This window comes from Xenopus laevis, chromosome 9_10L, assembly GCF_017654675.1.
Source record: "Xenopus laevis strain J_2021 chromosome 9_10L, Xenopus_laevis_v10.1, whole genome shotgun sequence".
Classification (NCBI taxonomy): Eukaryota; Metazoa; Chordata; class Amphibia; order Anura; family Pipidae; genus Xenopus; species Xenopus laevis.
In genome coordinates, this window is record NC_054387.1 from 41,557,545 (window position 1) to 41,569,221 (window position 11,677).

The following is an 11,677-nucleotide window of genomic DNA, read 5'->3' on the forward strand; positions in this document are numbered from 1 at the left end:
TCTTTCTCTGCCAGAATATGTTTAACGTGGCAGAATACCACCAGATGTATTTGGGCACAGAGAGAATCCATGTCCCAGAAATCCTGTTTCAGCTTTACTGATAGGAGAAGACCAGGCTGGCCTGGCTGAAACGATGCAGTATATATTGGATCGGTACGTGTTGCTTCCTTGTAAGATGAGGTGCTAGAGCGGCAAGAGGAAAATCACTTTCTAATCACAAAATCTCACCTAAAATTAGGTGCAGTGTCTAGTACCAGTGACCAATATCCAATGCACCTTTCTATCAGACCAGTCAGGGAAAGGCAACGTCTGTGTGTGTGGGCTGCTTTTTACTCCCAGTCTGGCTTTGGTTCCTGAAAGGGGGTAATGTTATGTATCCTGGGATAAAGGGCAAGATGGAGAAAGAGTTGCTGCAAATGAGACCATTTGGCTCCAGTTTTCAGGTACAATAGTCAGATTTCATTGATGTCTAGGAGTAAGAATGGTACTGTTGCATGCACAAAATATGGATTTATGAAATTTGGGGTGACTGCATGTTGCTGCCCTGGAGCTTTAGCAGGGTGATTGAGTGATCAATATCTGTAACCTTGATATTAGCTCAGGGCAGCTGTAGGGGTCACTTCTATTTACCATATTCCCAGATGGTACTCACAGCAATACAATGTGCACAAAAAAATATATATATGTATAAACTGGGTTTATTATAAACCCAGTAAATGGTTCAGGGGCCTTCTTTAAGTGCTCTTATCAAACCAGATAGTTATTTAAAGGGGAGATTATCTCAAACACTCCCACTAAAGCATGTAACCAGTAAACCAAATATATAAATATAGGGTGACCCTGAATCCAAGGGGTCTGGAAACCATTGCCTTACATTAATTATAGGATAGAATAGGCATAGCTAAAGATATAGTTTTTCATCACTTTCATGCCGGGCCTTTAGTCGTTGCTCCAAACTCACTAAAGGGCTAAAACCACCACATTTAAATAGAAAAATACGGAGTATAGTGCTTTGTCCTCACAAGCAATGTACTTGTACTGTAGTATTTCCAGTAACCATTGTACAGTCTTGAAATGGTTCTTCCCAATAACCGTTGTTTTTTGGTCTCCAGGTTTCCCTGGCTTCTCATCCTGTTCTGGGCACCTGGCATGGTGCATCAGGTTGGGCCTTGCAGAATGTGAACTGTGAGGAGGGATGGGTCAGCCGCAAGGAATATGAGGAGATGGGGGGAGAGTACTTGAAGGAGCACTTGGCTTCCAACAGCTTTTGTGCAATTCAGCTGCCCAAGGCTGCTTCCATGAGCGCACCTCCCCTTAACCAAGAGACAGAGATCAATCTACTCGCCACTGCAGGCCCTGTGCAGTCTTGAAATTGTGTACTATGTCATATCCAGGTCCACTGCTAGCTCTAGAGAGGTCAGCAGATAGGATGGGGCTGGCCCAGGTACTGCTGAGGGTTATGTGCCTTGAAACCACAGGCACTATATCTGGTGAGTGACCTCAAAGAGGCTAGTGGTAAATATTCAGATAGGTCTATTTGGCCTTGTGAGATAGGGTTCACTTCATAAATCTATAGAGGTTCTCATCATGACTTTGCATGTAGTGACTAGCACAGATCGAACTAGCCTATAAGCTGTCCTGGACTAGCCAGTTCTGCTAAGGGGACCTGTTTAGTATGAGTATCCGAACATCTGTTTGTATTTTGCAGAGACTTAACTAGAGGGGGTCGGGCCCTGGCGTGGGACGTGCAGCCGGGCCCCGCCCCCTCTGTACGGCCAGAAATGGCTGCATTTCCCTAAGGAGAGAGAGGCGTGTGAGCTGCCGGGGGGCCCTGAGGGGGTGCGGGTCCTGGCCCAATCGCACCCCCTGCTCCCCCGGTAGTTACGCTGGTATTTTGTATCCAGAGTGGCTGGGATGATCCCCCAGTTGTACCTCCTGTAATACTTCTAAATGAAGATCTATTTTACTTTGTATCTTTTGTATTTTTGTTAATAAACAAAGACCATATATCTTCTCCTTTGTGTGTAAATAGGAAACTATCAATTCCAAGGCATCTATAAAAATCTACAAATATTCACAGTGGTGAAACTTCTGTTAGGTTGCTGGGGTTAGTGTCTAATAGCAAAAATATTTATTGACCGCAGCTACATATTTTATTGTCTATGTTTTCTAGATTGACAGTTAAACCGCTGCTGCCTCATTTCTAAGACCGACCAATTGCAAATTGCCTCAACACTGTCTGTGTCCTGCCAAGAGTTTAATTTTCCCTTTAACAGGAAATAATGATTGTTTAATCCCATTCTTAAGATGGATATACAGTAGTTTCCCTTTAAATGTGCCATGCCATTTTACAGGAAGCTGGACTCCAAAAACTTTCGGTTCAGGATAGAGAGATTCTTGATGCCCCTGTCAAGGAAGAGGAAATTTCGAGAACTATCAAACATTTGAAAAATAACAAAACACCGGGACCAGATGGTCTCTCTGCGGAGTATTATAAATTACTAGTCGCTGAACTCTCTCCTATTTTAACTGATCTCTATAATAAAGTCTTGCAAGGCTCACCATTATGGCACGAGGCCAATGTTGCCAGAATAATATTAATTCCAAAAGAAGGTAGAGATCCAACTGACTGTACCTCCTACCGTCCAATATCACTATTGAACCAAGATATTAAAATCCTGACCAAAATAATGGCGGACAGATTACAGCTCATTCTTCCCAATATACTCACCGAACACCAGGTAGGCTTCCTCAAACATAGGCAATCGGTACAGGCTATCCGCAAGATTCTGACAGCATTATATCACTGCAATTCGGAGAAAAGGAAACAGGGAATATTGTTAAGCTTAGATGCTGATAAAGCTTTCGACAGGATTTCACATATACATATTAGACGACTGCTAAAATATCAACATATTGGTATCCAAATGTTTAATCTCTTCAAGACTTTATATTCTACTCCTAGCACATTTATCACAGTGAACAGCCAGAACTCAGAACAATTTATGATCGGAAGGGGAACGAGACAAGGTTGTCCACTCTCTCCGTTACTATTTAACTTAGCCATAGACCCCTTACTTCGACACTTCTTGAAAAACCCCAACTTTTCAGGTATCCCAATTGACCAAACGCGGCTGAAAGTCACGGCATTTGCTGATGACATATTGCTTTTTGTACAAAACCCCCAAACAGAAATCCCAACCATTTTGTCAATCATAAGTAGATTCGGACTGATTGCTGGCTTCCAAATTAATGCAGGAAAATCTGAGGCGTTACACCTTCATGATACCACGCCACAAAATTGTTCCACCAATTTTCCTTTCAAGAAAGCCCACCATCATATAACATATTTAGGCATAAAATACCAAAACATCACAAAGATCTCTATGGTTTGAATGTTCGCTCAATTATTGATAGGATTCAACAGGAAACACAACAATGGAAACACCTCAATTTAACTTTTTTAGGCAGAATCCACTTTATAAAATGATCCTTTTTCCGAAACTGATATACCCAATACAAATGCTGCCATATCGTATTAAACCTACTGACCTTAAACGAATAAATCATATATTTCGTACCTTTATTTGGCAGAACAAACGCCCCCGACTCGGTACTTACAAATTGCAACAGCCAAGGCACTTAGGCGGTGTTAACCTGCCTAATGTTAAGGAGTACAATGAAGCGGCATTACTCAGATACGCTGGTGACTGGCTAACAATAGAAACTGGTTTGCTAACACTGACTTAGATCAATCTTACCTGGACGGCCTTACTTTAAAATATTTCTACACTCCCCGCTTTCGGCGATCCCTCGAAAGCTGAAAGAAAACCCGTTATTTTCGGACACACATAAAATCTGGCAATTGCTTAGACTGAAACATCACCTACCTCAACATCACTCCCCGTATCTAACATGGTTAGGTAATACAAACTTTCCCATAGGACTGTCGAAACCGATCTTGTATAACTGGCGGGAAGGTGGAATAGCCACAATTCATAACCTTATCAAACGAAATCGAGACTTGCTTTCTTTACAGGAATTGAAAGAGAAGTTCCCCTTCACTCGTCTACACATATTTCTCAGCATGCAGATACTTCATTTCGCGAGAACCGCAATCCATAATATGAAACACACAGACAGTGATAATCCGATAGATAACTTATGGAAAGACAAATCGACCGTGCGCTCTACTGCACAAATATATCATATCATTCGAACGACCATAAACCTAGATACCAGGGACTCCCATTTATTTAAGTGGACCACTATCACACCACATATCCCCATTGTGGACATTTTAAAAGCATATACACGTACTACTCAGATGTTACCGACCAGCAGATACCAGGAAATGACCCTACAACTTCTCCACAACTCATACCTAACACCTGACAAACGCTTTAAAGATGGGAACGCTTCCCTCAGATAGATGCACTCGATGCTCAGCCCTAAAAGCGGATCTTCTCCACATGCTCTGGTCATGCCCTCAAGTTCAAACCTTCTGGCTGGAAGTAATCTCCTATTGGAGGCAAATGACAAACAAAGTGATTCAACCAACGTTGGAATGGCTCTATTTAGTATTACTCAACATTACCCGACTTTGATAAGGGGGAGAAACATTTGGCGGCTAGGCTGGCAGCAGCGTCTCGGAAAACAATTCTACACCAATGGCTATCGATAGAATCCCATCGCCACACTCATGAAACAGAAATTACACCATATCTTTCATATGGACTGGCTGGAGGCCACACTGAGGAAAGACTTACAAGCAGAACAATTTTTCTCCATCTGGACCACATACATAAATAGCCTTCCTTTACCACTCAGATATTTAACCACTTACACCTTTATAAACACTACATGGTATGACATGGAAATCTTAAAGGGTAACTCCTTACTACAAGAAGCTAACGACTACATTCAAAACTCACTTCAGGGCGCCAGACCATCCACAAGTTCACCCCCCAGGAGTCACCGTACTAATAGGCTTTTGTCATCGTATTTAAGGTAAATTAAGCCTGACCTGTTTACTTGAATCTGGATATTTATGCTCGTTCTCAGAAACTTGATAGTCGAATGTTGCAAAATAACAGGACTGTAATATTATGCTAGCTTTGTTTATGTTTATGTTTATTCTTCCTTCTCTTTCACTTTACTTTATTAAATAGCATGCATTCTTCGCATGCCCCCAGCAACTGTAACCTAAAGGCACGCCAGTGTCCGCTAAGCTGTACCATCTGCTTTGCTCACAAACAGACGCTGTGGCCACTGACAAGGACATGACAACCTCAAGCTCTACTAGGGCGCCGACCAACTTCCACTTTGACCGCCTCAGTGCGGGAAAGTGCTGCTAATGTGGTGAGCAATGCGCGCACTTACCTACCTCCCTAATGCGACCTCGGTCACACTAACCAAACTGTTGCAGTCAATGCCGTACCCCACAGCCACCATAGCAACCAACACTTGCAGCGGACACATCTTCCTGCTGATGCAATGAGCCTACTGATTGGTCTTTCTATTAGGGGTCACCAGCCGATTACACCATATCCTGACATTCTTACACAGCAAACTACGGTCTGCGGTTTATTGTTTTTTAAACACTTTGCCAACTACTCTCTCCTGGTACATTCAGTTAAGTAACTAGGATTTGCAATAGTGCGAACCGCCGGCAGGCCCCGAGGGCGGGGTTGCGGTCCCTGGTGTGGTTGCACTTCCTGCACCCCCGGTGGTCCCGCCATTGGCTACGGTGAATTTAAAAAAAAACCCATGGGCCCCTGACCACTATGGGCCCCTAGGCTATAGCTTAGGCTAGCCTATGCATTAATCCGCCCCTGCCTGCTTCAGTTAAAGTACCCGGGGCATCTGTCTGCCATCCCTTTGAGTCTCGTTGGAGGAGATCCTGCACGAGCACTGCTATGTTCTAGAGGATTACTTGGAAGGTAAAAGTTCTTTATTATTCAATTTTATCATTTAGACTCCCAATAGATTTGTTAACCCAGAGATACAAATGAATATACCGTGGAACCTCAATTTTACATCCCATTGATTTTAAGTTTTCCCTTATTTTACATTGTTGTTTTGTGGTCCCTCCTATAGTAGTTAAAAAGAAGTCACAGGGCTTGCACCTAGTAATCTTCAGTTAAAGCAAATCACTTTTACTTGTCACCTACTTAAGAGCAAACATTTTATTGGTTACAAAACCTGGTACGAATTTTTATGACATAACCTTCTAAGTCTCAGCAATAGAAATCCAGCAGCCATCTGTAACTTTGTGCCTACATTTGACAGAGCTCGGGAAGTGGCGCTGCGCTAACTACTATGAAGAAAATGTGTATAAAATGCAGCTGCCGTTTTCCACCAAGCTGCTCGCTAGTGCCATTCTCTCCGAGGAGAAGCAGGAACGCACGCCATCGGGAAGAGAAGTTGCAGCAAGACCAGGCTAGAGAGACTGCTGTATGTGCAGGTAACTGAGACAACAGGTACTGTATACTTTAAACTAAAGACACATCTTATAAAATACACAACTTTTTGAAATTGATGTCTATATTGCCCTCTCTGTCTGTGGCATGATGATCTGCACCACCTCTTGTTTATAAAACTTTCTCTTCTGCTCTTCTCATTCATTTCCTCTCCCTCCTGTGCTTGCTCTCTAAAATGTTTTTTTTCACTCAGCTTCTTTTCAGATGCTAATGCAGCTAATTTGTCTGGTGAGATGTTCAGTGTTTTGGTTTAATGACCCAAGCAAAATGGGGTATTTTTCTCTTCAACTGAATTAGGAGAGCCATTTGAGATGATAAAGATTGCCAGTGTAGTTGTTTCCCTTTTTGGAAAAAAGAAATTAACACAAATTAATTAAAAATTTAGCCTTTTCTTTCTAGGCCTGGTTGCTAGAAAATGTAATCCTAGGAACCTTCTGAAATTAGAGACAGATGCTACACAAAAAGATAAATCATTCAAAAACCACAAAAAGCTAAACATTGAACTCCAGTTGCAAATTGTCAGAGTATCACTGCCAGCATCATATTAACAGTTAGTTTAAAGGTCAACTACCCCTTTAAGCAAACATTGCACAGTGGGAAATTGTATTTCCTCTAAGAAACATCAGACTGTTTTACATTGACAGTTCAATTCAAAGGGGTTGTTCACGTTCAAACATGTAATTGTTTTCAAATAGTTCACCTGAAATACCAGCCTTTTGCAATTACTTTCTATTTTCTATGTGTGATGCTTTTTTTAATATTGAAGTGTAAACTGTCATTTTTCACCTTCTAAAGTAGCTTTGGGAGGGGGGGTCGCCGACCCTGTAAACTGTTATAAATTGAAACATTAAGTTGAGACATTTCTTATCTTTGTCCCTGCTGAGCAGAATCGCTGGGTTTCATTACAGGCAGCTGTTACAATTGATACAATAGTTGCTATAAATGTATTAACTGAATGTTAAAAAATTGTAACAGTTTAGAATTTGCACCTGAATTACTGAGCTGCCAGACTCAAACACCAGAGACAGGAAACTTTGATTAAAAAAAAAACGGTAAAAAATAATAAACGGAAAGTAGTTTCAAAAAGTCTTTTTTTGGGAATATGGTCAGGTTGAGCAGTTCCACAAGTCTCTGATGGAGTTGAACATGGACTCTGCAGAGGAGCTCCAGTCTTACATACACAAGCTAGGCATGGCCATTAAGCAGGGAAAGCAGCAAGTACTGGGGGAAGCGTTGGACAGCAAACCTCAGTTTGGTGCATGCTCAGGAGCATTTGGTGTGAAATGGAATTTTTCAGTGCCAGTTGATGGGATTATGGGTATCTTGGAAGGGAACAAAGTCAAAGTAAACTTTATTGTCATCTCAGCAATATACGAATACACAGTGACGCGAGACAACGTGGCTCCAGCTAGTACATATCAGAAAAAGGCACTTAAAATACACAATAAATATGTAAACATTTGAAATGTGCAATATATTGGCAGAAATTGGATATATACATGTGTAAACCTTTAGAATTGTGCAAATAAATTAACAGTTCACAAAGTTAAATTCACAGTTCAGGTGTGTCTGGAATGTAGTGGGAGGGCAAGCAGTGAGTTGAGGAGTCTAATCGCTTGTGGAAAAAAGCTTTCGCGCAGCCTGGTTGTTCGGGCTTTAATGCTGCGAAAGCGTCTGCCGAATGGGAGCAGCGTGAACAGTCCGTGTGAGGGGTGTGTGGAGTCCAGTGCAATGCAGGAGGCCTTTCTTGCACAGCGCTTGTGGAAGATGTCCTGCAGTGATGGAAGAGCCGCTCCACAATGGAGGGGATCTCCGAGCTGGAAACTGCCTATAATGAGGACCAGGTGGAGACAGAGAAAGCAGCTTCTGCTGTCCAGGTACAATATCTTTGTGTTTTGGTAGTGAGTAATCTGCCATTCTCCAGCTGGCTTCCTGTAACTCCGTTTATCCAGGGACTGCTTATTATTATTTACAGTGGTCAGGAGTAGAGTACATACATGGATGGATACCATGTGGTGCAAGGGCCTGAATGTGTGTCTCGCCTTTTTCTATAACAGATGTTTCTTTCTCTGCCAGAATATGTTTAACGTGGCAGAATACCACCAGATGTATTTGGGCACAGAGAGAATCCATGTCCCAGAAATCCTGTTTCAGCTTTACTGATAGGAGAAGACCAGGCTGGCCTGGCTGAAACGATGCAGTATATATTGGATCGGTACGTGTTGCTTCCTTGTAAGATGAGGTGCTAGAGCGGCAAGAGGAAAATCACTTTCTAATCACCTAAAATCTAAAATCTCACCTAAAATTAGGTGCAGTGTCTAGTACCAGTGACCAATATCCAATGCACCTTTCTATCAGACCAGTCAGGGAAAGGCAACGTCTGTGTGTGTGGGCTGCTTTTTACTCCCAGTCTGGCTTTGGTTCCTGAAAGGGGGTAATGTTATGTATCCTGGGATAAAGGGCAAGATGGAGAAAGAGTTGCTGCAAATGAGACCATTTGGCTCCAGTTTTCAGGTACAATAGTCAGATTTCATTGATGTCTAGGAGTAAGAATGGTACTGTTGCATGCACAAAATATGGATTTATGAAATTTGGGGTGACTGCATGTTGCTGCCCTGGAGCTTTAGCAGGGTGATTGAGTGATCAATATCTGTAATCTTGATATTAGCTCAGGGCAGCTGTAGGGGTCACTTCTATTTACCATATTCCCAGATGGTACTCACAGCAATACAATGTGCACAAAAAATATATATATGTATAAACTGGGTTTATTATAAACCCAGTAAATGGTTCAGGGGCCTTCTTTAAGTGCTCTTATCAAACCAGATAGTTATTTAAAGGGGAGATTATCTCAAACACTCCCACTAAAGCATGTAACCAGTAAACCAAATATATAAATATAGGGTGACCCTGAATCCAAGGGGTCTGGAAACCATTGCCTTACATTAATTATAGGATAGAATAGGCATAGCTAAAGATATAGTTTTTCATCACTTTCATGCCGGGCCTTTAGTCGTTGCTCCAAACTCACTAAAGGGCTAAAACCACTACATTTAAATAGAAAAATACGGAGTATAGTGCTTTGTCCTCACAAGCAATGTACTTGTACTGTAGTATTTCCAGTAACCATTGTACAGTCTTGAAATGTTTCTTCCCAATAACCGTTGTTTTTTGGTCTCCAGGTTTCCCTGGCTTCTCATCCTGTTCTGGGCACCTGGCATGGTGCATCAGGTTGGGCCTTGCAGAATGTGAACTGTGAGGAGGGATGGGTCAGCCGCAAGGAATATGAGGAGATGGGGGGAGAGTACTTGAAGGAGCACTTGGCTTCCAACAGCTTTTGTGCAATTCAGCTGCCCAAGGCTGCTTCCATGAGCGCACCTCCCCTTAACCAAGAGACAGAGATCAATCTACTCGCCACTGCAGGCCCTGTGCAGTCTTGAAATTGTGTACTATGTCATATCCAGGTCCACTGCTAGCTCTAGAGAGGTCAGCAGATAGGATGGGGCTGGCCCAGGTACTGCTGAGGGTTATGTGCCTTGAAACCACAGGCACTATATCTGGTGAGTGACCTCAAAGAGGCTAGTGGTAAATATTCAGATAGGTCTATTTGGCCTTGTGAGATAGGGTTCACTTCATAAATCTATAGAGGTTCTCATCATGACTTTGCATGTAGTGACTAGCACAGATCGAACTAGCCTATAAGCTGTCCTGGACTAGCCAGTTCTGCTAAGGGGACCTGTTTAGTATGAGTATCCGAACATCTGTTTGTATTTTGCAGAGACTTAACTAGAGGGGGTCGGGCCCTGGCGTGGGACGTGCAGCCGGGCCCCGCCCCCTCTGTACGGCCAGAAATGGCTGCATTTCCCTAAGGAGAGAGAGGCGTGTGAGCTGCCGGGGGCCCTGAGGGGGTGCGGGTCCTGGCCCAATCGCACCCCCTGCTCCCCCGGTAGTTACGCTGGTATTTTGTATCCCAGAGTGGCTGGGATGATCCCCCAGTTGTACCTCCTGTAATACTTCTAAATGAAGATCTATTTTACTTTGTATCTTTTGTATTTTTGTTAATAAACAAAGACCATATATCTTCTCCTTTGTGTGTAAATAGGAAACTATCAATTCCAAGGCATCTATAAAAAATCTACAAATATTCACAGTGGTGAAACTTCTGTTAGGTTGCTGGGGTTAGTGTCTAATAGCAAAATATTTATTGACCGCAGCTACATATTTTATTGTCTATGTTTTCTAGATTGACAGTTAAACCGCTGCTGCCTCATTTCTAAGACCGACCAATTGCAAATTGCCTTAACACTGTCTGTGTCCTGCCAAGAGTTTAATTTTCCCTTTAACAGGAAATAATGATTGTTTAATCCCATTCTTAAGATGGATATACAGTAGTTTCCCTTTAAATGTGCCATGCCATTTTACAGGAAGCTGGACTCCAAAAACTTTCGGTTCAGGATAGAGAGATTCTTGATGCCCCTGTCACGGAAGAGGAAATTTCGAGAACTATCAAACATTTGAAAAATAACAAAACACCGGGACCAGATGGTCTCTCTGCGGAGTATTATAAATTACTAGTCGCTGAACTCTCTCCTATTTTAACTGATCTCTATAATAAAGTCTTGCAAGGCTCACCATTATGGCACGAGGCCAATGTTGCCAGAATAATATTAATTCCAAAAGAAGGTAGAGATCCAACTGACTGTACCTCCTACCGTCCAATATCACTATTGAACCAAGATATTAAAATCCTGACCAAAATAATGGCGGACAGATTACAGCTCATTCTTCCCAATATACTCACCGAACACCAGGTAGGCTTCCTCAAACATAGGCAATCGGTACAGGCTATCCGCAAGATTCTGACAGCATTATATCACTGCAATTCGGAGAAAAGGAAACAGGGAATATTGTTAAGCTTAGATGCTGATAAAGCTTTCGACAGGATTTCACATATACATATTAGACGACTGCTAAAATATCAACATATTGGTATCCAAATGTTTAATCTCTTCAAGACTTTATATTCTACTCCTAGCACATTTATCACAGTGAACAGCCAGAACTCAGAACAATTTATGATCGGAAGGGGAACGAGACAAGGTTGTCCACTCTCTCCGTTACTATTTAACTTAGCCATAGACCCCTTACTTCGACACTTCTTGAAAAACCCCAACTTTTCAGGTATCCCAATTGAC

General features: G+C 42.3%; 1 pseudogene; it reads left to right on the forward strand.

Annotated features, from left to right (window-relative positions):
• Positions 1-1,429: 1,429 nt before the first annotated feature.
• LOC121397958 lies at positions 1,430-10,625 on the forward strand (annotated as a pseudogene).
• Positions 10,626-11,677: the final 1,052 nt, after the last annotated feature.